Source organism: Pinus tabuliformis, chromosome 8 (assembly GCF_031772625.1).
Source record: "Pinus tabuliformis cultivar Carrire ecotype Pingquan chromosome 8, CPIR1, whole genome shotgun sequence".
In the NCBI taxonomy this organism is placed as follows: Eukaryota; Viridiplantae; Streptophyta; class Pinopsida; order Pinales; family Pinaceae; genus Pinus; species Pinus tabuliformis.
The window spans coordinates 603,911,410-603,935,855 of record NC_142294.1 but is presented as its reverse complement, the minus strand read 5'-3'; the positions used below and the strand labels follow the sequence as shown (position 1 = coordinate 603,935,855).

At 35.3% G+C, this 24,446-nt stretch overlaps 1 protein-coding gene across 6 annotated transcripts in view; it reads left to right on the top strand.

Moving 5' to 3' along the window:
- LOC149236939 (uncharacterized) overlaps window positions 1–15,244 on the top strand; it is a 32,153-nt gene extending 16,909 nt beyond the window's left edge. For 2 of the 6 annotated variants that reach the window (XR_016246262.1, XR_016246260.1), the window contains 2 exons: window positions 8,672–8,750; window positions 15,163–15,244. The gene's annotated coding sequence lies outside the window, so the exon portion shown is untranslated. Of the gene's footprint in view, window positions 1–39; window positions 198–317; window positions 721–8,671; window positions 8,751–15,162 lie in introns of those variants that run through there. The other 4 variants (XR_016246261.1, XM_089372536.1, XR_016246259.1 and 1 more) reach the window with 3 other exon arrangements.
- The last annotated feature ends 9,202 nt before the right edge of the window (window positions 15,245–24,446 follow it).

Below are 24,446 nucleotides of genomic sequence, written 5' to 3'. Positions count from 1 at the left end.
TATACATCTCATTCTAACCTTTTCTTTCTTTTGCAACAGGCCACATGGGCTCAGAAATAACATACCTTCACAGCTACAAGTAGCCTGGCAAGCAAAAAAACTGCATCTCCAGCTACGCATTAACCTCCAAAGGTGTTCATTCTGCCGTTATTCACCATGCATCTTCCACTAACAATATATAAATCCCCATAGCAAAGGTAGCTTCATTTCCATTCATTCCAGATTCATTTTAACACAACTCACCTGCAAAGTATTACTAATAAATTTCCGCCGCTGGTTTACATATTGCTAATTCTAACAAAATATACATTTTGCAGGTCCATTACTGCTTCTTCACGCCTTCGCTACCTCCACCATGTTTTCATACAGCTTCAAATATGGAATGACAAGCACAATGTACTTTACGCTATTATATTCCTTCTCGAACCTCTTTTGTTACAATTCATTGTTTGTATTTTCCATTTCAAACTTAAAAAAGGATGTTTCAAGATCAAATACCGTTTTCATGGTTTGTGTCATCACAACTATTTGTGTTTTTCATTTCAAACTTAAAAAAGGATGTTACAATACACTATTTGTATTTTCCATTTCACACTTAAAAAAGGATGTTTCAACATCAAATACCATTTTGATATTTTATGTCCTCACAACTATTTGTGTTTTCCATTTCAAACTTAAAAAGGGATGTTTCAAGATCAATACCATTTTGATAGTTTATGTCCTCACAACCAGTCCATTGTCAATGGGTTTTAACATATTTTGTTGACAAAATCAATTGATTTTAATTAATATAATACATGTTTTCAATATATCTTCATACTAATTTAATTTCCCATTTCAATAATGATTTCTTAAATAGCCCTTTCCAAATCAATATGATTGCCCGGTTGTTGTTCGCATGGATTCATTCATTTATCTTCACCTTTAACTCCACAATTTTTACCAACTACAAACAAAGGTCTCTAAACAGGTTCAATGCATATTTATGGCTACTTGCATTCCATTTCAACGGTTTTCGGCATGGCTTCCTCAAATTAAAACTCGAAATCATCGACCCTTGCTTTCACAAAAAGCCCGCATAAGCCTATTCACATTTCAATATTCTTCCACACACTATGCCTTACGGCGTTTCCTTTGCAACATTAGGTGCAAATGCTAGTTTATTATCTTTTTTCCTAACTATTTTATTAGCCTTTGCCAAGGCAGGACTCTTACAATGACCATTATTAATTTAGTATTGACCCATGTAAGTTGTAATATTAAATTTGAAAAAATCAATGTTTATTATATATATATATATATATATATATATATATATATATTTGTATAATTGAAGGTGCAGCTTTTGCACAAAACAATGCCATGTGGATAACTCTCTCATATCTTTTTTTCATAATTTCTGGACACAGTTGCAATATTTATGCCATTTTTTTAGATATGTATGCAGTGGTTTTTTATTATTAAGATTCATAAAAAAACCACCCAAAATTAAAACCCTTGAAAATAGTTCATATTCACTTAAATAACATATTTAACATCACCTACCACCCACCATAATTTAAAAAAATGTTTACATAAAAAATGGATAGGAACAATATGTAAAAGAATATATTTACAAGGACTTACTAACCATCAGTATTTATGTGTGTTTCAGAGCTTTAATGAATATGAGTAAAAATGTAAATGGACAGAAATTTATGCAAGTCATTGCTCCTTAGTAGGCAACTAATTTTTCCACTTCATATATCAATTTGCAATTTTGTTAAAAGCATAATTTGTAACCTGTGTGGCAGGAACAAAACTTCCCTACAACACTTGTTACCTTAATCATCAACATATATCAACATATCATTCTAAAATGTTAATAAAATTAACATTTGTCTCATCTCATTCAATTTTACAATCTTTCCATTACCCTGTATCTAAAATATTATTTAACAATAACAACCTTTATATCAATCTTTTTATTAGATTGATCACTATAAATATAGATCAAAATATATTTGTAATATCACATATATTATGTGTGCAGCTTCATTGAATCATTCCTATATAATATTTTTTAATATATCTCTATTCATAAGATTTAACAAATTGGAGATTAAGAACGAAGTTGTTAACCTATGGACAATGTTCTTGATAATGAAAGTTTTTCAATGGGAGAAGTGTCACCTCAATTGGAGTTAGCATGTGAAAGTTTTTCTTAGGTAATTTTGTTTACCAAGAGGATACTAATTAGATGTTAAGTCATATTACTCGCACTTTTGGAATTAATATCATGTCGAATTTTAAGAAAATTGTATAGGGGTAAATTATAATTTTGGTTAGGAGTTGGCACATGTAAAAATTCTAATCCTAATTCTAGATAGATGTGAAGGGGTTTCTTTATTGATGCATTTTTCTAGTTTCATAGTTGAATACAACATTTGGCCAGTGAATAAAAGAAGTAAAGTATCTTCTATTAATCATTTGCCACAATAACTATGGAAACTCCATAGTGATTACCATTTTCTTTATATTTGTATCAACAATACGTAGGCCTCACCTTGTAGATAGTCTAAATTCCTACACTGATTTTCTTAGGGTACATCTTATATTTAATATGTGGATAATATGTGAGTAGTGTGACTAACTTCGCATATTTTATATCAATTTCAATCTATTTCATAATTTTATGCAGTAAACTAGTAATATTAATATAAAACTGGAAAATAAAAATAATATATAATAAAAGATTTCAAAATATTGTAAGATTTATTGTGACTCAACAACATTTTACAAATCAAGTTAAAACAACATTTTCTTTTAAGTACTCAATATTAAAAATTTATTTGGAATAAAAAATCTTAATTTACTTTTAAGGATGATAGCATTGAGCTAGGTTACACTTTTTGGCAAGAGAGGGCGAGTTTAGGTGAAAAAAGAGAGGGCTTGATCAAGTAGTTTAAGCACTTGATTGAACCAATTTTAAGGGCTCAATCAAGCTCCGCGAGTGCTAAAAAAATTGCTAGGTCGAGCTATTTGAATTTAAATTTTAAGCGTTCAATCGAGCATTTTAAACACTTGATCGAGCGTCTAAGGTACTGAAATCCACATTTTCAGCACCTCTTCTATAAAATTTTCTGCAACATCATTTTGTACCGTAGGTAGTAGACTTAGAGAAAAAATTGTCCTTAGGTGGCGGATTTGATCATGTTAGATTCACGAAAGAATCGTCTATCCAATGGCATATGAGTTTGACATTTTCAAATTGATATGATATTTTTCATCTAATTTCTTTTAAACATAATGCTTGAGTTTTTTTTGGACAATTTTAAAGAGGTTGAATAAAAAATCAATAACATAAACAATATACAACGAAATTTAAAAAAAAAATATCACTATTTTTGTTTACGAGTCATCTTAAAAAGGGTGCTATTGGTTATTAATTTATTTAAATAGTTGAAAAAAACCTTACACAAACATGTGTCTACAAAATGCAATTGAAATATTACTTCACCAACTTCAAAAAATAATAAAAAATATAAATTTTTACTATGAAAAACTTAGTTCTCTCCGTGTAGATCATGCTCATATATATATTTTAAAAATTACACATTTTAGACTAAGTTACGCTACATGAACATACACATACCTCATAATATGTGTGAAAATTTGCAAGGACAATCATTTCATTTAATGGAAAATTGACATATGATGCGACACTAAATTTTTTTGTAAAAATTATCATTAGGACAACAACATAATTCTCCACAATCTGTCTTTTTACTTCAAATCAAAATTCACAATGCTTATATTAATTTTGAAGGCTTCAATTCAATAAAAGAGTAAATTTTTGAAATTTCATCACCACATTTGGCCTAAAAGTGTAACCCACCTTCATACATTCACCCTTAAGAAAATTATTTTTTTCCAAATTTAATAAAATCTATATTTTATAATCTAAATTATATATATAAAATAAGAAAACATCATATATCTTTTTGTATTACAGTTTGAATCTAATATTTATCATTTGTTTTCTTCATAATGTGATATACTTTTTTAATTAATTTATTTCATCTATTGAATATAAAATATGGTTTTATAATTTAAATATATTTTTATAGATAATATGTTTTTTCTTTAGGAAAATATGATAATTTTCATCAAGAATTTGATGAAAAATACATTTTGTATATGCAGTAAAGTGCATTAAAAAAAGAGCTAATCATCAACCAGTCTAAAAAGGATCATAAGATCAGGCCTCAGATGAGGGCCATTTTTGTGTCCAAACGTACTAATGTCTATTAACAGATATTAGTTATCATCATAAAATATTAGAAAGTATATACAATATCCTCCCAATTACCTGCGAATTTTAGCTCGGGAAGAACATTTGTGTAATAAGTGATCAGTCTAGTAAAGTGTCCATCAACAGATCCTTTATGAAAGGTCTGTGATAATACTCATAGGAGGTCTCATCTAGCCGCTCCATGATCTTCCAAGTGCCCATATTATGTTCGTTGAATGCCTTAGAGAAAGTTTTTGCACTTGAGTTCCTTTCCCTATAGATATGGCAACATAGAATCCTACTAAAAGAAACCTTTAATTTTAAAATATATTCATGGATAGGATGAAGTGTGTGTATGTGACATTTGGTAATCTCATTAAACCAATTGATAGCAATCTTTGAGTCTCCAAAAAACTACAACTGCTGACATCCATTCTCAATAGCAAACAAGAGAAGAAGCTTAAGGTAGAGGAGTTCGACATACTTATGTGTTCTTCTACCTAACCCAGACTATAGCTTGAAGAAATGATTATCCCTAAGGTATAACGCATACCCCCCCCCCCCCCCCCCACACTCTCCTCCATCCAGAGAGACCTCATCAAAGTAGGCCCATGGATAGGAGTGATCAATAACTTCTTCTGTGATATTACGTGGTTGATGAACATGCCCATAAGTTGAAACAAAAATAGCCATATATTGTGTTATCACTCTATCCAGAGTGGTTGACTTTTCTTGAAAGATGTCATTATTTCTAGAGATCCATATACCCCAACTGATAATAGGCAGAGAACTCCTATTTTTTTTAGGATTTTTCTATTCGCACCACTCCTTCCAAGCGTCCTTACAAGATGTGCCCTACCACTTTGTAGCTAGTCCCATGCATCCTTGAACAATGTTCTATACAACCAAGGAGAAGAGGAAGTAAAGGAAAAGGTGATCCATAGTCTCCTTAGTGTTTTTGTAGAGGACACACTAGCTTTTCCCTACCATATTTCTCTTTTTTATATTGTCACCAGTAGGGACTTTATTTCCCAATATGCACCACCAAAAATTCTATCTTTAGCTAGGCAACTTAGTTTCCATAGTTTCCTCCACCACTAGGCCACCTCTCCTAATCCCCTGTCATCAATGATATACTTTTAACCTTCTTTTGGTGAATATTTCCCAAAAGGAGAATGAACCCAACACAAAGAGCCCTCCCTATCTCTGAGGCGAACATGGGAGATGTTGAGAGTTGTAGTATATTTATGCTAGTGACCTAGGTATTCAATAGGACAGTTAAGTTTAATAGCATCAACCTAGCCTTGTGTCCACATACTAGTGTGAGCATTATCAACCATCTAGTTAAGAGTGAGCCTACCATTAGTATTAAGAAATTCAATCATCTCTCAGGGTAAACAAAATTTTTCATTGCAACCCACCCATGGATCGATACCAATCCTCAACTTTTCTCTATTTCCAACTTTCCAAAATAAACTTTCTTCAACCATTGAAAAAGATGCTAAAACTTCTTTCCATATAACTGATACATTCAAACTCTACTTGTTCGAGATCCTTATCCATTCTTCAAGAGTAACTAGATGAATGTACTTTCTGGACACCACTTATGTTCACTGACGATTTGTGGATAACAACTTCCAACAAAATTTTGTTGCCAATGCCTTAGAAAACATATGCAGGTTTTTCAGACCCCATCCTCCCCACATCTGTGGAAATGATATTTATCCCATTTAACCCAAGGGAAATCCCAACCTTCCTTTTATCCCATCCATAAAAATATGTAACAAGTCTTATGGGAAACATTCAAAACACCTTTTGCTATCCAAGATAAAGACATCAAAAAATTAGAATAACTTCCAGTGCTGATTTTATGAGGAGAAATTTGCTAGCTCTAGACAACCCTCTAAAGCTCCACGAATTTTAGTCTATTCTCAATTTTTGTTGTAAGCCTAATCCAATCATCCTTTCTATAATCATTGGGTTTTAGGTGGAACCTAAGATACTTAAGTACTTCATCAAAAATGTTAGATTGGAAACAGAGTATGAGCATTAGTTGACTCATCCTTAGATAAACCAAGCAAGGAGAGAATAAAATTTTGACTATTTACCTGCATGCCTGTAGTTTTCTCAAGGAGTGATAAGGCTCCTTTGATGGAAGCTAAATCCCTCTTAGCCCTATCACAAAACAAGAGAATATAATTCATGAACAACAAATGAGTGCTTGTTAAATCATTTTCTACAATTTCACCCTTTAAGTCACCCCTCCTTTTTGCTTCAACCAACAATCCAGTGAGGCCCTTAGCCACTAGCAAGAAAAGTAGTGAAGAAAGAAGACAACCCTGCCTCAGGGCACATTGTGCATTAAATAATGTTGATGTCGCCCTATTAATAAGCACATCAAATTCTATAGTGGTTATGCAAAACATGACCCAATTTATAAAATGAACTTCAAATCCCAAATAAGTCAATAACAATCTAATCTATATCCAACTGAATATGTCATATGCTTTGGAAAACTTAATTTTAATCACCAAGCCCTTAATTTTCTTAGCTTTTAAACTATCAATACCTTCTTGTGCAACCCCAATTGCCTCATGTATCTGTCATCCTTTCATGAGTGAAAATTGTTCCTTAGAAACATTTTTAGAGAGGATCGACTTAAGCTTGTTGGCTATAATTTTGGCTATGACCTTATAAATACAATTGCATAAAGATATGGACCTGAAATTGTCAAAACAACATGGAGAGTCAGTCTTGGGGATGAGGGAAATAAAGGTAGAGTTGAAAGAATCAAGCATCATATCTGATTATATGCAATCCTCAACCACCTTTAAGAGATCCCCCCTTAAGATATCATATAGCCCAAAGAAGAATTCAACCAACCAACCATATAGTCCAGGGCTTTTGTGTTTTTAGAAACTATGGAGAACCTTTTGTAATTCAACCTAAGATAAGATATTCATTAAGAACCAATTGTCTTCTTCATTTTCATACCTAGGGAATGATCGATCCAATAAGATAACTTCAACAGTGGTCACTTCAGAAACTTCCTTATACATATTTATGAAGTGTTTTTTTCCCAACCTCGCGATATCTTCAAAATTTAAAGCTCTACCACCTTCTAGATCATCCAAATCCCATATGTTATTTTGAGCTTGCTGACCTTTTACAAATTGCTGAAAAAACTTCATATTTTCATCTCCATTTTTCAACCAAATAACTCTGCTCTTTTTCCTCCATATTTTCCCCTTATCAACCAATATTTTCTTCCTAGTAGTATATAGATGGATGATCCTCTTCTTTAATTCCTCTAACAAGTATCCCCGCCCCCATCAATTGCTTCCAGATGCTCCAACTATGTTTCCACTTCTTTAAACACTTACTCCTCCCTTTGGGTTAGCAATCCTAAGAATGTATGCACTAGTAAGTAATTTCATTAACAATTGGAAGCTTTCTTCACACTTTTATGTTCATTCCAATTTAATTTTCTTTTTTTTATAAATATGTATCAGTATGAACAATCTTGGAAAATACTTCTAGGAATATTTTATAATATCTATAAAAACCCATTGTTACAGGTCTATTTGGGCACATCACTTCCGACAATCAAATCAATACAATTAGGGCTCATCAAACCCTAATTCAGTTGTAACATGCCATAGACAAGTCATCAAATTGAATGCTTCCATCCATGGAAGTTTCCTAGCTTGAAACCTTTCTGAAATGCCTCCTTGGGACATCAATGCAGCCTTGGTCAAGGGTAACTACACTGCAGAGTAGGTAGGCACATTCAGGCATGCACTGCAGTGCACTTAGACCCACTTTGACCTACGCTGGGCAAGAATGAGTGAAATTGGCATTGGATTTTGGGAATATTCCTTGATTCTAGAGCATTCTAGAAGGATGCCCAGCTCTTATCTCATCCTATGAGGTTGACTTTGGATAGGCTATAGATCAATTAACCCTCTATCCTCTCATCCATTTCTCCATGGAAACTAACTCCAATTTTGAAAAGCCATTCAATGCTCAATTTGTGACATAACGACCTCAATTTCGCTATAAATTGACCAGTCATCATAGTGATCAAGGGGGTTGGAATTTGAAGATCGTAGAGAAATATTGTTGGTTTGAGATTTGAGTTCATGTCAAGTAATGTTATGTTTTGGGATTGATGTGCTTTTGGTGTGACGAGGGTTTGGACTGAAGCTAGATGAGTGACACAGGATTGAACCGCATTGGGTGTAACTCCTCCTTCTACATCAATAAAGTTGTTTGATCCTTTTCCCATATTCTTGTTCATGTCTATGATGCATATATGTTTAAATGTTTTCGACTCCATTTGTTTATAATAGATAGATCTATGCTTTGATCGTTGTCATCTTCTATTTCTGTTGACAGGTACCAATTGAGTGGATTCAGTTCGAGTGGGAGCGACAGGAGCAATTCAAAGGAGATCAAAGGAAGTGAAAGATTACAAGTAAGTTCCTTCATCTCATCTATCTATTACAGGAAAAGGTTAAACCACTTTCTTTCTGTTGTTCTAAGTGTAACTACTCACTTAGGGAAGATGTATTTATCCGTAGGTACAAATTCCATATAACAAATTGGCGACTCCGCTGGGGATGACCATCATTCTTGGTAGTTTACCCTTATCATATTATGTCCTAGTACACTTTACTTGACTTCATTGATCTCTTTTCAGTCATTTTGAAGCTTTTTTGGTAAAAAATTTGCACTAGAATTCCTATTCTAGGAATGTTTTGTTACCAGTGCACCCTTGGCTTAGAGAAAGTGCTTTGCAATGCATTGTCTCCCATTTAGGGCTGTGTTGGTCCCTCTCAAGCTAAAAAACCCATCTTTTACTTGATTTTTCCAAAGTTGCTTCTAATGTTGTTTGTTGAAAGATCAAAGTTTTTTATGCCTCTGAAATCAATTTGCATTTCCTCTCCTAGTCCTACTTTGACCTTGATTGTTTAGTGTTTCTTAAGATATTTCTTTATCATTATAAATTCATTGTCAAAGTTAGCTTACATTGATTAGTCTTTGATTTTTTGAAAAAGAATTGTCGTGAAGTCTTCATTTATTTGAAAAAGAAACTGTCGTAAAGCCTTTATTTCTTGTGAAAAGCATCGGTTGATCGTTTGTGGATCTAGTTCCTTTTTGTTCATATAAACACTAAAGGGATTGAAAAGAAAAACTTGCATTGTGCATATTGTAGTTTGTGAATGCTTGATAGGAATAGCTAGGGAAATTGCATTAGGTGTGCTCTTTGCTCTTTGTCAAAGATCAGATTGCTCTATCCCTTACTAGCTATGGTTTTCATTGTTAATTGAATGAAAGAATGTTTTTCATATTAGTTGCATTCTAGGAATTGCAAACATACATCACGTGGTGAACCTTGAAAGGAAAATTCTCAAGAAGATCAACTTAAAATTTATCTCAATTAACCTAATGGAGCATTGTAACTTAACGCATAACATTTAGAGGTCTAGGCTAGAGACATGTTTCGGCGTTGTTAAACATAGTAGCTGTCGCTAATGGTCTGCAATACATTCCGAGTGTGATACCTCATTCCATGTACGTAAGTATATTGTAGCTCGTCCACGTAATTTCGGGTATATCAGGCGATGTTATAGTACGAAAAGTATAAGGGAATGCTCTCACTGTGAAGTTTCGCATTAGATAGTGCTAACACAGATTGGGCCTCCACGTACTTTCGGGTATATTTGGGAGGAATAATTTAGGTTGCTATCCATCCATAGGTAACTGAGTCGGACGCCTTGTATACTGTGATACATCAAAAACGACATTTGGGGAGATTGCCTGCACGAATGTTAAGTCCTTGTTTTACTAAGGCAGTCTATTGAAGTTCACAGTTACTTGGTAATCCTTTTACCTAGATTATCCCTCTTTTGTTTTGTTATGTTATTTTGATTAAAATAAATTAATTTACCATGGATAACATCCTCCATGTGACTCCTTAGTTGATCTTAGGTTTAAACATATGGCAACAACTCCGGAGTCCACAGATTAAGGAATTCCCTTTGATGGGAATCCAATTAGTTTTCCTCCTTTCGGAAATATTGGTGCTTCTTATATGGCTACATTGTCCCTTCCAGGACTTACCATAAATGCCAATATGGTTTTTCTCAACCTCCTTGGCCCCGCAATTGAATATTCCTACAACTGGACAAAATCAACCTCCAGTTGATCCTAAAGTTGACCCTTTACCTTCTTCATCGGTTGTTTATTCCTCCCCTTATTCCTCTTTGCCTGGTGAAAGTATTGACACTAGTTACCAGGTGGATAAGAAGAAGAAGAAAGGGAAGAAGAAGAAGAAGAAGAAAATTCAGCAGGGGGAAACCAAGCAACCATTGCTTCGAATGTAACTTCTGATGAGAAATCGTCCGATAAGCCTCAAAAACTTTGATATCCTTGCAAATTTTGTACGAGAGACCATCTTCTTCAAAACTTTTCTGGTATTCCTCAGATCTTAGAAGAATGGTCTTCTCGTTCACATCATCCTGTGTCATCAACTTATGGAGATCATGTTGGTGACACACCATCAACTAGTGGTAGTAAATTTCATGGAAAGAAGGGTAAACTTAAGTTTCCCTGTAGGTTATGCGAAGGGAATCACCCCATTCACCTTTGTCCCTATCTGGATGAAGCCAAAAAAGTGTTGGATAACCTTCTGGCTTCTCCGCAGCGACTTGCATCTGGTTATAGGAGACTCTCCCTTAATCCTTAACTAGTTGATGAAGTGACTGACCCAAATCAACCGTCGGTCAAACCCACTCTCTCTGAATGTGAATCCCATGAATCTATACCTGACCAATCACAGGTCGAGGAAACAGTTGACCCGATTTCACCTTTAGTTAATCGTACCTTTATCTCAGAGAGTGAGTATGATACCACTCAAGTTCTTTTCGTTTCTTCAGATTCCAATGAGCTTGGAGGAAACCCTCCTGTTCCATCAAGATATGAGGAAAATCCTCCCATTCTCATAACTTAAGGGGGTAATTCTCCCATTCTTATGGTACCCCTCCAAGTAGTTTGGTCATTTCCTTTGATTGGAATCGACTGGCAGGATGTCGTCTTCCTTCTTATGTGCCTTTCCAGATCATAGTATATGTTTATAATATGATTGTATCTGGCACTATTATAGATGAAGGTGCATCTGTGAGTATCCTTTCCTCCACTGCTTGTTACCCTGAATCTGTTGTCTTTTAACAGAGGAACCAGTCAACCATTAGGGATCCTTCCTCACTTGCCTATTACTTTGGGAGGAAAAATTGTTTATCTCAATGTGATGGTAGTCCCAGGCCCTTTAGATTACAATTTACTTCTTGGGCGTGACCATGTTTATGACATGGGAGCTATTATTTCAACACTCTTTCGAGTGATGTGTTTCCTACATGAAGGCAAAATTGTCACCATTGACTATCCTTCATTTCCAAATCCAAATATGGCTTCTAGTCAACCATCTTCCCTAAATGGTCCTTTTGTCCCAATTGTATCTTCCCCACCACAGGTCAATTATGTGGCAACCCGTTCCATGCCTACATCAACTGACGATCAATTTTGTGATGTTGTGCATTATGTACTAGGGGCATTGGAACCAAATCTCTCTAATGGATTCCTTGCTACGTATCCCTTCCAGAGCATCGTTCTCCCATCTGATGAGAACCTCTTGGAAGTCATGAACTCTTATGGGTCGTGATCAAGGAACATGAGCATAGTTCCTTGTCTTGTGTCAAGCTTGTTAAAAAATGAAACAAGGAATGTGAGGATAGTTCTTTTACTGTGTCAACCTCATTAAAAAATGAAACAGGTCCGAGAGCATAGTTCCTTGTCCTGTGTCAAGCTCGTTAAAAATGAAACAAGGAATCTTAGCAGAGTTCCTTGTCTTGTGTCAAGCTCATTAAAAAATGAAATAAGGTCCCCTGGAGCAAAGTTCTAGTTTGAGTCTTTGACTAGATCTCGTAAAATTCCAATCGAGTCTTTCACTTGATCTCGTAAATGAACCTTCATTCCATCCACCCGATAGCCACGAGTAGTCTACTTAGGTGAATATAATAAAGCTTGGGGGGCATGCACCTAGAATCGAGTCATCATGCTGGGGGCATGTAAACCAATCCAAGAATAGTTTTTCATTTCAAGCTTGTGTAAACATGAAACTGAATCCAAGCATAGCTTTTTGTTTCAAGCTTGTGTAAACATGCAACTAAATCCAAGCATAGTTCCCTATGGTTCAAACTTGTGTAAAAATGAACCCATCTCCTTTTTAACCCTTGTGATTGCCATTCTATCAACCTCTTCTGCCAGATGAGCCTTGGTTTTTCTCCTTCCAGCGTCACTATCTGCTTGGCCGATCATACACTTTCACTTGGTTGTTTTACCCTTTTTAAGGAACAGTTACAATATGTGGTCTTATTAGCCAACCTCTTCACATAAATCAACATGTTTTGAGAAGTTCCAACATCATCGGAACCAATTACTATCCTAGACACCACTCGTTCCTCTAAGTGGAGTCCTCTTTAAGCTCTTTTTAGACTCTTGAAACATGAAAAGATTGTTGAGCGCTTGTCCTTTTCAACTCGTAAACAGATTGGAAACGAAATCTACTCAGTATAAGTTTAACCCTTTTCCGGACTGAGATAGATTACTTATGAAAAGAAACACATTGATCGAACATGGTCAATAGGTTCTCTCTTGTATTATTTTACGCTTTTTAGGACTTGAGAGACAAATTTATGAAAAAGAACTTGTGGATTTTTATTTTTTTCCCTTTTCAAACTCTCTAAACATGAAAAGGATCGAGTTATCATTGTTGTTAAACTTGTTAAAACATCAAATAGCGACAAACTTGTCCATCATGACAAGACCGAGTTTCACCTTCGCTAGGCTCGTTAAAACATCACATAGTGATGGATTCACCTGAAGGGTGGAATTATACTACAAGCATATGTTATCGTCCTCAAGCTTGTTTTAGAAAATAAAGAGGTACTGGTCAGCAATGACTGGGGAAAATGGGCAAAGGGATAAATCACTTTATGGTAGCAAGTCGCTCTTGAACATGACACTTTCACTTCATCTTTGTGACTATTTGGGTTGGGTTATCTACTTGATGGTTATCATACCTATGGTCTATCAGACCATCCATCACTTTCGTTTTGGGTCAGTGTTGCCAATTCATTCAGTGTCACCGACATGTTCAAGAGAAGTCACTCAGTAAACTTCATCCTTTGCAATGCTCATAAACCTTCATTTTCATGACCGCCATTCCTGAACATTATGTCGTTAGTCACATTCTGTATTCAAAATCATTACGCTCATTTCGTGTCATTGATGGGGGATTTATCAAGGTCCTCCTGCGATGAGTCGCTTCTTGTCAACATCAACACATTATCCAGGATGTTGACTTAGAAACACCCTTCCAGTACCTTAAGGCTTCCATACATCAATGGTAAGTTTCTCGCTTCCGGAGACAGGTTGACATCACTGGCCTTCGACCGAAAGACTTTGTATGGTGTTCAACATCAAAACATCTATTCACACCATGAAGACTGTACTGTAATACCTTGAGGATCATTATCATTATCGGTGATAGCTCTCGCGTCTATTAACAACTTACATCATTGGCTGGTAATCAGACGTTGTCTTCCCATGTTCGACTTCAGATCACATTTTCACATGGTTAGATTCATACTTGAGTGAATGATTAGAGGAGATAGAAGACCCTAGGTCTAGTTTCATCCATTCGGGTTGCGATTTCAGGAGTGTACTAAATCATCTGTACGATGGATTTACACAGATGGTCATCCTATCATGGGTCTATATCTATAGACGACTATCTGATTTATGTACATGTAATGAAAATTTTATACGCTGAGCATGGGTATTCCTTCCCTCAACAATTCATGAAAAATTCAAAGATATCATGATATTATGTATTGTAATCGATGCAGGTCACCTTCTGCTTTAGATCCTCCTCAACAAATTATAAAGCATATCACTCGACATTATCATTTTCAACTTCATGCTTTAAGGGGCAACTGTTACAGGTTTATTTGGGCACATCACTCCTAATGATCAGATCAGTACAATTAGGGCTCATCAAACCCTAATTCAGTTGTTACATGCCCTAGACAAGTCATCAAATTGAATGCTTCCATCCATGAAAGTTTCCTAGCTTGAAACCCTGCTAAAATGCCTCCTTGGGACACTAGTGCAGCCTTGGTTAGGGGTAACTACGCTATAGAGCAGGTAGGCCCATTCAGGGATGCACTGTAGTGAACTTAGACCCACTTTGACCTGCGCTGGGCGAGAATGAGCGACATTGGAATTTGATTATGGGAATATTCCTTGATTCTAGAGCATTCTAGAAGGATGCCCAACTCTTATCTCATCCTATGAGGTCGACTTTGGATAGGATATGGATCAATTAACCCTCTATCCTCTCATCCCTTTCTCCATGAAAACGAACTGTAATTTTGGAAAGCCATTCAATGCCCAATTTATGACATAACCACTTGCATTTCCCTATAAACTGACCACTCATCATAGTGATCAAGGGGGCTGGAATTTGAATATTGTAGAGAAATATTGTTGGTTTGAGATTTGAGTTCATGTCAAGTAATGTTATGCTGCTGGATTAATGTGCTTTTGGTGTGATGAGGGTTTGCACTGAAGTTGGATGAGTGACACAGGATCGAACTGCATCGGGTGTAACTCCTCCTTCTACATCAATAAAGTTGTTTGTTCCTTTTCCCATATTCTTGTTTATATCTATGACGCATATATGTTTAAATGTTGTCAATTCCATATTTTTTATAGTAGATAGATCATATGCTTTGATCGTTGCTATCTTTTGTCTCTGTTGACAGGTACCAATTGAGCCAATTCAGTTCAAGTGGGAGCGACGGGAGCAATTCAAAGGAGATCAAAGGAAGCGAAAGATCACAAGTAAGTTCCTTCATCTCATCTATCTATTGTAGGAAAAGGTTAAACTACTTTCTTTTTATTGTTCCAAGTGTAACTACCCACTTAGGGAAGATGTATTTATCCGTAGGTACAAATTCCATATAACACCCATGAAGGATCTTACCTCAACTACATTCTTAAATGTATGCCATTTATTAATAGCTTTAATATTCTTTGGATCTACTATATTCTTTCTGATAGATAATGTGTCCGGAGTAATAAGTTCTCCTTTGATAAAAGGAACAATTGCTATACTTTTCATATAGTCAATGCTCTATTAGTACTTGCAGTACTAACCTTAAGTGCTAACTAATTTGATTAAATAAGAATGTATATAGGAATAAATGACAATTTTATCTAAATAATTTCTAATTATTCCATTCATTAACCACGTGAAGGAATCTGGTGCATTTTTCGATCCAAATGGCACCACTATAAATTCATGGTGTCCATATCTAGTTTTGAAAGTTATCTTATTGATGTCTTCATCCTTTATACCTATCTAATTGTAGTCTAACCTTAGATATATCTTTGAAAATAACTTTTATTCTCGTCACTAATCAAATAGCTTATCAATTCTTGGTAGAGGATATTTATTTCTCACATTTACCTTGTTCAACTATTTAAAATCAATGAATAGTTTCAAAGTTTCATCTTCCTTCATTAAAAATAGTCCTAGTGATCACCAATAGAGACACTTAGCTGTATATGTCCCTTCTTTAACAATCCTTTCAAATGCATTTTGTACTCCTTGAATTTGGTTGTACTAATTATGTATGGAGGCTTATAAAATGAAATTTTTGCTTAACATTCCATATAGTTTATGCTCTATTATCACTTGTAGTACTAACCTTAATTTCTCTTCATGCTTCTCATCCAAATTTGATTAAATAATAATTCCATCTAGGAATAAATGAAAAAATTATCTAAATAATTTCTAATTATTCGAATCATTAACCACAAGAATGTAAATAGTGCATTTGATAATCCAAATGTTTCCACTACAAATTCATGGTGTCCATACCTAGTTCTAAAAGTTATCTTATTAACGTCTTCATCACTTTTCCTTATCTAATAGTAGTCTAACCTTAGATATATCTTTGAAGATACCTTTTATCCTCTTCACTAATTAAATAGTTCATCAATTATTGGAAAATGATATTTATTTCTCACATTGACCTTGTTCAACAATTTAAAAGCAATGCATAGTTTCAAAGTCTCGTATTTCCTCATTACAAATAGTCCCAGTGATCTCCAATGGGAGACACATAGGTGTATATACCACTTCTTTAGCAATTATTTTAATCACAATTTGGTTGCACTAATTATGTATGGAGGCTTATATTCTAGAGCAGCTCCAAGTAGAAAATTAATAGAATAATGAATCTATTTTTGGTGGTAAATCTAGCATCTCCCCAAATTCAATTTCACAAGCTTTTGGCATTAGAAAGTCAAGATTTGGGCTTATACATTTCACTTTATCTTCCACATGAATTGCATACAATTGGCATCCTTTCCTATAACATTTATTCATTTGTAAAGATTAAATTTCCCTTATAGAAATGAATCTACGAATTCCTTTCACTATTCTCAACTTTCCTTCTTGATCAAGACAAGTGAAAATCTTATTATGACAATCTAGGATAGCATTATGAGAAACCAACCAATCCATTCTAATAAGAGAATCATATGAACAAAGTGGTATCATGTTTAGTTGTGTAACAACCAGTGACACCATCCATATCTAATGGACAACCATAATCTCATTAATTTCCTTAATTTTAATTCTAGCATAGAGTTGAGCTAAACATGGTTTCTCATTCTTACTTCCATGAAATATTTTATCCAAACCAAGGGCAATGTAACTATGAATTCCTCCCAAATATATTAAATTGTAATAGGTTGATTGGTAACCTTACCTTTAACCTCAATCATGTGTGACTAATGGTCTTATTGTCACTTTTCTAAGATGTCATATATTCTTCGGATATTCTTACATATATACTCCACTATAGTTTCCTCTTGCATGTTGTGCATGCTCCTAATTCTACATTTCCTTTTGAAAGAAATATGTGTACACAGTTTTTCCTTCAATTCCCAACATTTTATTGGTTTCCTTTCCTATTTTCCAAAGAAATTTTCCATCATAGACCCATTTTGAGCTACATAGCTCTACTAATATGTATTAGGATCATTCCTGAAGAGAGGAGGATGGAATCCCTTTTTCCTCTAATCTTTCTTTTCCTTTTTCTTATCTCTCTAAAGAATTCGAAATTCTTATTTTCCTTTGCTCTAGTCATAAAAGTATTTTCCCTTCTTGATTATCTCTTCAAAAATCTTAGGTTCATCAACTTTAGTTTGATATTTTTAGAGTGAAAGAAACCCACTTAAGAATATATATATCTTTTCCTTCTCAATATTCATACTCTTTCATGGCCATATTTCTCAACTTGAGCTCAAAAAATGTTTACATGTTATTGTCATAGTAATGCTTAAAAAGATATTGCTACTAGAAATGCTTATTGAGTTGTTGCGAGGAAATTATCTCATTGATTTGCTTAACATGCACTCGTTGGCACTATAAAATATAATATTTCCCCTATAAATTGTGTATAACAATTGTGGCTTCTAGATTCGATGAGTAGTTATGCAACATAGAGTATTTCTTATTCCTAGAAACCAAGATTCGTCATCTTCTCCCATCTTATGGATTTCTCTATGATTCTTTAGATGTGTATGGATTCCTCTTTAAAAGTTCCATTGAGTAATAATTCTTTGTATTCCTTGTAGCACTTCTTATATGCGATGATCTTCCATGGTTTTCTCTTCTCAAATGGACTCTATCTCCTTCCTCATACCTTGAAGTTGACCCATTATTCATTTATTTTTGTGAATGGTTTAAGCTATATAATAGTTGAGTGTTTATTCAATTTTTCTTCTCTTGATATTTCAACATCCTCTCATTATTAATTCTGCATCTTCATTTTCAAGCTCCTTATAGTTTATACCAACTCTATTGACTCCATTCTCTCTCTATAATTTCCAGAATCTATCTATTTTATGATGATATTCATGCCTCTAACTTCTTCATGTATGTTAGGTGTTTTCCCATATTCCATGTCTCCTCTTCAAAAACATTCTTCAATTTTGTTATTTGTTTATCCTTGTTGTAGCTTTGACACTATAAGAAGTCTACATACCAATAAAATGTCAAATGCATCTCAATTCCAGGTGTTTGGTCAATTTAGTGTGATCTAAATTGCTATTTATATTGTCAACCCGGGGTTCGTAAACTGACGAAGTGAAGTGTACTATATGTACTAGATAACCATTTCCTTAGTCTTTTGTCGTTTTTAGTTTTTTTAAGTTTGTTTTTGGATTTATCTTTCCCTAATGTGAGATGATGAAAAGGTGATAAAGCAAGTGAAATATGGATGATTATGGTGATCTCTAAGTGGTTTTCAAAACTTAAAAGAGAGAAAGCTTTAAAATAACTGCAATGAAATCAATTCTTCAAAAGAAATAAAGACATCAAACAATGAACTATGACATCGGCCCAGTATCTTTGTTGCTGAACGAAAATGAAAGTGAAATCTACACTAAATTCAATTAAAAGTAAGAACAACTAATCCACACTAGTTCAACTCTTCAACTCAATCTTCCTTGTGAGAAGATATCATGAAATGTTAAGCAATGTGAAATCTAAAAGAAGTTAAACTGCATAAAAGAAACTAATCACACTACTTTAACTTTCTTTACCTTTTGCCTTTCAGCTTAATTTACCCTGTGAGAAACAGTCATGAACAAGTCAAGCAATGTGAGATCTAAAGCAAACTAAATCAAGCTATAATGAGTGATATTCTGGTTCCTAATAAAGTTATTTGATTATAGAAAGGAACCGCTAACGGATGAATAGCATGATATCTAAGAGCAGAAAATAAATGTACAACTTAAGGAAATGACAGTACTGGAAATCAAACTTCAGAAAACAAGAGTCAGCGACAAAGACAAGATGATCTCGTATGCCAATAGTTATAAAAAGAAAAGGTGAAAAATTGCCCCGGGCTGCCTAAGAACACCTGCAAAAACACTGATCAGTTGTAACCATAAAAGAGCAGCAATGAAAATGTAAATCAACAGAAATCAAAAAGCTTTGTTATGTACAGCTAATATACATGTTGAAATAAAACACAACATTTAAATGACAACTGTACAGCTAATATACATGAATAGGAAAAAGTAATGCAAGAGTTAAAAGACAACTGTACAAGGCTTCAGTAAGCAGGGGCCCTCTGCCACTTCAACCGATTCAACGAACAGCTACAAGCTCAAGTTTAAACTAGTCTTCTCATATATTAAACAGCAACGTAAAAGTGCAGTGGGGAAATACAACAGCGTCGGATTACATTACAAAAAGATTTTCTTGTACAACGTTCATGGACACATTATTTATAAGGAAAGAAAGCTAAACAGATTAACTAAATCTACGCTATTAACCACGCTGCCAGAGACACGTAAATCCTCTTCAGCCCGGATCTAGGTAACTGTCATCATGTTTATTAAATCTGAGAGGTATGGCTGTTGGATTCACGCTATCAGGATGTCTTCGTGGCTAAGGACTGTGCCACGTAGCTTCACGTGCTCAAAAACAGAGCTACGCAGAGCCGTGCCACCGCTGAACACTTCCATTGACTATCCTTTGCCCCTTGTTTGACCGCGGGCTTTTATGGCCGTGCTGGATGATCTGGAGGGACACGATCCATGTCCTTGACTCCTGTAACTTGCCCATGTGGCTCATTTCTTGAGAGGACACCTGTAGCATGGTGTTTGACAAAATAGCTGCGGAATCCTGTGCTGGCTGCAGAAACCTGGGTCGGCTGCGGAAACCTGTATCGGCTGCGGAAACTGAGAAGCTTCCACAGCTGTCTGAACGAAATTCTAAACCAAACAACAGTCATCAGCGTAGTTAGAAAACCATGTCAAAAGCTCATTTTTAAATTAAAATACAATGATTTAATCAACTTGGTGGATAAAATGAGTGGAAAAGAAGGCTGAGAGGGTGTATGGGAAGGTGCAGGTTCGAGGCTCAACATACCCCCACTGTGAAGGTGTTGCATGTCCTCATGCAACCAAAACTTAGTTATTTTTCCTCAATCCATATGCTCTGAGGCTTCTGCAAGAACATCTAGCCCTCTTCTCTTTCTCTTTGATGCTAAAATGGTCCTTGGTTTCCTGACTAGACATTTGAACTTAAGATTAATCAATGCCCTGCTCAACTTTTTACACTTCTTCTTCAGCTTCCTGTTCTTCTTCTGCCACAGTCCTAAATGGAGCATAGTGTTATCATGGACAATCTTGTCTACCTTACTCTGCTCTTTGAGTGCTTCGTTTTCCTGTTTGATGTGCCTATTTAGGACTTCCAATTCAAACACTTCCTATTTTAAAGACTGTAACAAGTTCAACATCGAATGCATGCGGGAGTGAAGTGATAAATGGGCAGAATAACGGCTGAGTCCTTTTGAATCGGATGACTTGCGCACACGTCTGAGCAGACGGCTGTGAAAATTATGGTGAAGGAGAGCCGTAGTACAGTAGGTCACGTCTCAAAGTACGACTAATAAATGGAAGAGCAGTCCATAAATTTAGAATGATCATGGGACCGTTAGAAATGAATAAGGTGTGTATGGAATGACATCGTGGAAGAGGAGTGGTATGGGGCTTGTCATATCAAATCATTGCTTTTAGTGGAACTTGCCATGGTTTAAATAACTATGCATAATAATGACATTGAATTGTTATTTGGTAGAGATTTTTTATCATACCTTTGGAAGTTTATCATTTCTTGATTAAGGCTTCTGACCCATGGTTGTTCTTTGATCTTGAAGATGCCCCATGTCTTTGCTGCACTTGGTGATGATGACACTAACCTTTGACTGTGATTTTTTTTTTGAAAACAGAGTGATGCCGGCTGTAGAGACAGAGTGATGCTGGCTGCGGAAATCGTTTCTGGCTGCGGAAACTGGTTCTAGCTGCGGAAACGGTTTCCAGCTGCGGAAACTAAGACAACACCCCTTTAACTGCACAAAGATAGTTAGAGAAGAACTAACTAAATAAAATAGTCCTGAGAGGGACTTTTATTGATGGAATGAAATGAAATGGGTGGAATGAGATGAAAATGAAGTGGAGTGAAGTGGAATGGAGATGAAAATGAGATGGAGGTGAAGTGAAATGACAAGTGAGGTGGAGTGAAGATGGAAAGAGAGAGAGATTTTTTTTTGGAAAATATAGAGTGTCAGGTGCCCCTGATTTTCACTCTACATTTTCTGTATAAGACTGCCAATCTATGATTGGTTTTCAGGCTTATACAAAAGATTTTTTTATTTTTTTTTCAACTGAAAGAAACAAAGACTACGCTGATGGAGGAGAAGGATTCCTCTCCACCAGCCTCATTGCAGAATTTTCTTGAAACATTTTGACAAAGTCCTCTTTTGAGAGTGGCTTATGATAAATTTTCAATCGGTGGCCATTCACAATGAGAGGAATTTGAAACTCATCAATGGTCTTGACTCGAACTGCTCCATTGCTAAAGACTTCGTCAATCTCATATGGTCCAAGCCAATGAGTCTGAAATTTTCCTTTGAAGTCTTTAAACTTGGAATCAAACAGTAACGCCCAATCTCCCTTTTGAAACTTTTTCTCTTTGATATATCTGTCATGCCACTTAGTTCTTTGGTGTTGAACTAGATCAGTCCTTAACATTGCATCTTGTCTTATTTCATCTAGCTCATTCAGCTACTCCATTCTGTGCTTTTGGGCTTCTGATAGATTCATCCCCAATTGAACTGCCATCTTGAAAGTCTTGACTTGAAACTCAATGGGGAGCAGGACTTCTTTCCCATAAACAAGTTCATAGGGAGAATGTCCTGTTGTGTTCCTCCATGTAGTTCTATAGGCCCATAAGGCTTCAGGAAGCCTTTCTTCCCAATCTCTTCTGTGGAGATGAACAGTTTTGGTGATGATGCTCTCAAGAACTTTGTTTGTAGATTCCACTTGACCATTTGCTTGCGGATGGTACGGAGTAGATTTTCTACGCTTGATTTTGTATTCTTCCATCAGCTTCTCCATCAAGTTAGATGTAAATTGACTTCCCTGATCTGTCACAATTTCTCTTGGAACACCAAAACGAGTAAAAATATCCTCAAAAAGAAATTGAACAACTGAATTTTCAGTGGCAGAAGGCAATGCCTTAGCTTCTACCCATTTAGTAACATAATCAGTGCAAACCAATATATACTTCTTTTGTCTAGATGGTGGATTAATGGGTCCAATGAAATCTAAAGCCCATTCTTCAAAGGGTTCGATGAGTACCTGTGGCTGTAATGGCATTTCATTTGAAAGAGTGGGTCTCCCAACTCTTTGGCAGCTGTCACACCTTCTAACATATTGTTTTGCATCTTTGAAGAGAGAAGGCCAATAATATCCTAAAGAAAGGATTTTATAGGCTGTCCTCTTGTCAGCAAAGTGTCCATCGCATGGTTCATCATGACATGCCTTAAGGATGTCAGGCATTTCATCTTCCCGAACACATCTTCTGATCACGCAATCTAGCCCTGTTTTAAACAATTCATTAGAAATCCATGAATAATTGGAACTCTCCTGAATACTTTTCCTTTTCTCATTAGGAAATAAGTGTGGAGGTAGCTTCCCTGTAACCAAATAGTTAGCAATATCTGCATACCAAGGAGTTTTAGTAGTTACTGCAAACAAATATTCATCTGGAAACTTATCCTCTACAGGATTTTGGATTCTAGACAAGAAATCAGCTACTGTATTTTGTTTCCCTGGTCTATCTAACACAGTAATATTGAATTCTTGTAAAAGTAAAAGCCATCTTGTAACTCTGCCATTAGTAACAGGTTTGTTCATGAGATATCTAATTGCAGAATGATCAGTATGGACAAAAGTTTCATAGCCCGTTATATAGTGTCTAAACTTGTTGATTGCATGAACAACAGCTAAGAACTCTTTTTCAGTCACAGTATAATTTAACTCAGTAGGAGTCAAATTTTTACTGGTGTAGTAAATGGCATAAGGAAGTAAATCCTTTTGACCCAACACAGCTCCTAGAGCTGTATCTAAAGCATCTGTAGAAATATGGAAAGGAAGTTTCCAATTTGTCCCTCTCAAAATGGGTGCTTCAGATATTCTTGTTTTCAAAGTTTCAAATGCAGATTGACAGTCAGGATCCCACTTGAATTCACAGTCTTTTGTAAGTAATTTGAAGAGTGGAGATGCTATTTTGGTGAAGTTTTCAATAAATCTTCTATAATATCCAGTAAATCCAAGAAAACTTCTAACATCTTTCTGACAATTTGGAATAGGTAACTTGGAGATGACTTCAACTTTTGATCTATCAACTTTAATCCCATCTCCTGAAATATGATGTCCTAAAACAATCCCTTCAGTAAACATCATAAAACATTTTTCATGACTTAATGAAAGGTTTGTTTCTTTACATCTTATAAGGACTTTTTCCAATTTTTCTAATGCCTCTTCAAATGAATTACCATAAACTGTAAAATCATCCATATAGACCTCTACACAATCATGAATTAGATCGGAAAAGATTCCTAGTACTGCCCTTTGAAATGTTGCGGGTGCATTACATAATCCAAAAGGAAGTACTCGGTAAGCAAAAGTTCCCCATGGACAGGTAAATGTGGTCTTGTCCTGATCTTCAGGTGCTACCTGAATCTGATTGTAACCACTAAAACCATCCAAAAATGAGAAATGCTTTTTGCCTGCTAAAGTATCTAATACCTGATCAATAAAGGGTAAAGGAAAGTGATCCTTCAAAGTTGCTTTGTTTAATTCCCTGTAATCAATGCAAACCCTCCATTTACCATTCTTTTTAGGTACTATCACCAAAGGAGAAACCCACCGACTATCTGAAATGGGGTAAATGAAGTTTACATTATGTAACTTTTGGAGCTCTTCTTTCACTATCTCCCTAAGGTTTGGATTCATCCTTCTTTGAGGTTGTCTGATTGGTCTACTGTTTTCCTCAATGTAGATGTGATGAATGCAAGTCTTATGGTCAATACCTTTCATGTCGGTATACTCCCATGCAAATGCAGTAGAATGTTTTTGCAAGATTTTGGTTAGCTCCTCCTGTTGTGATTTTTCC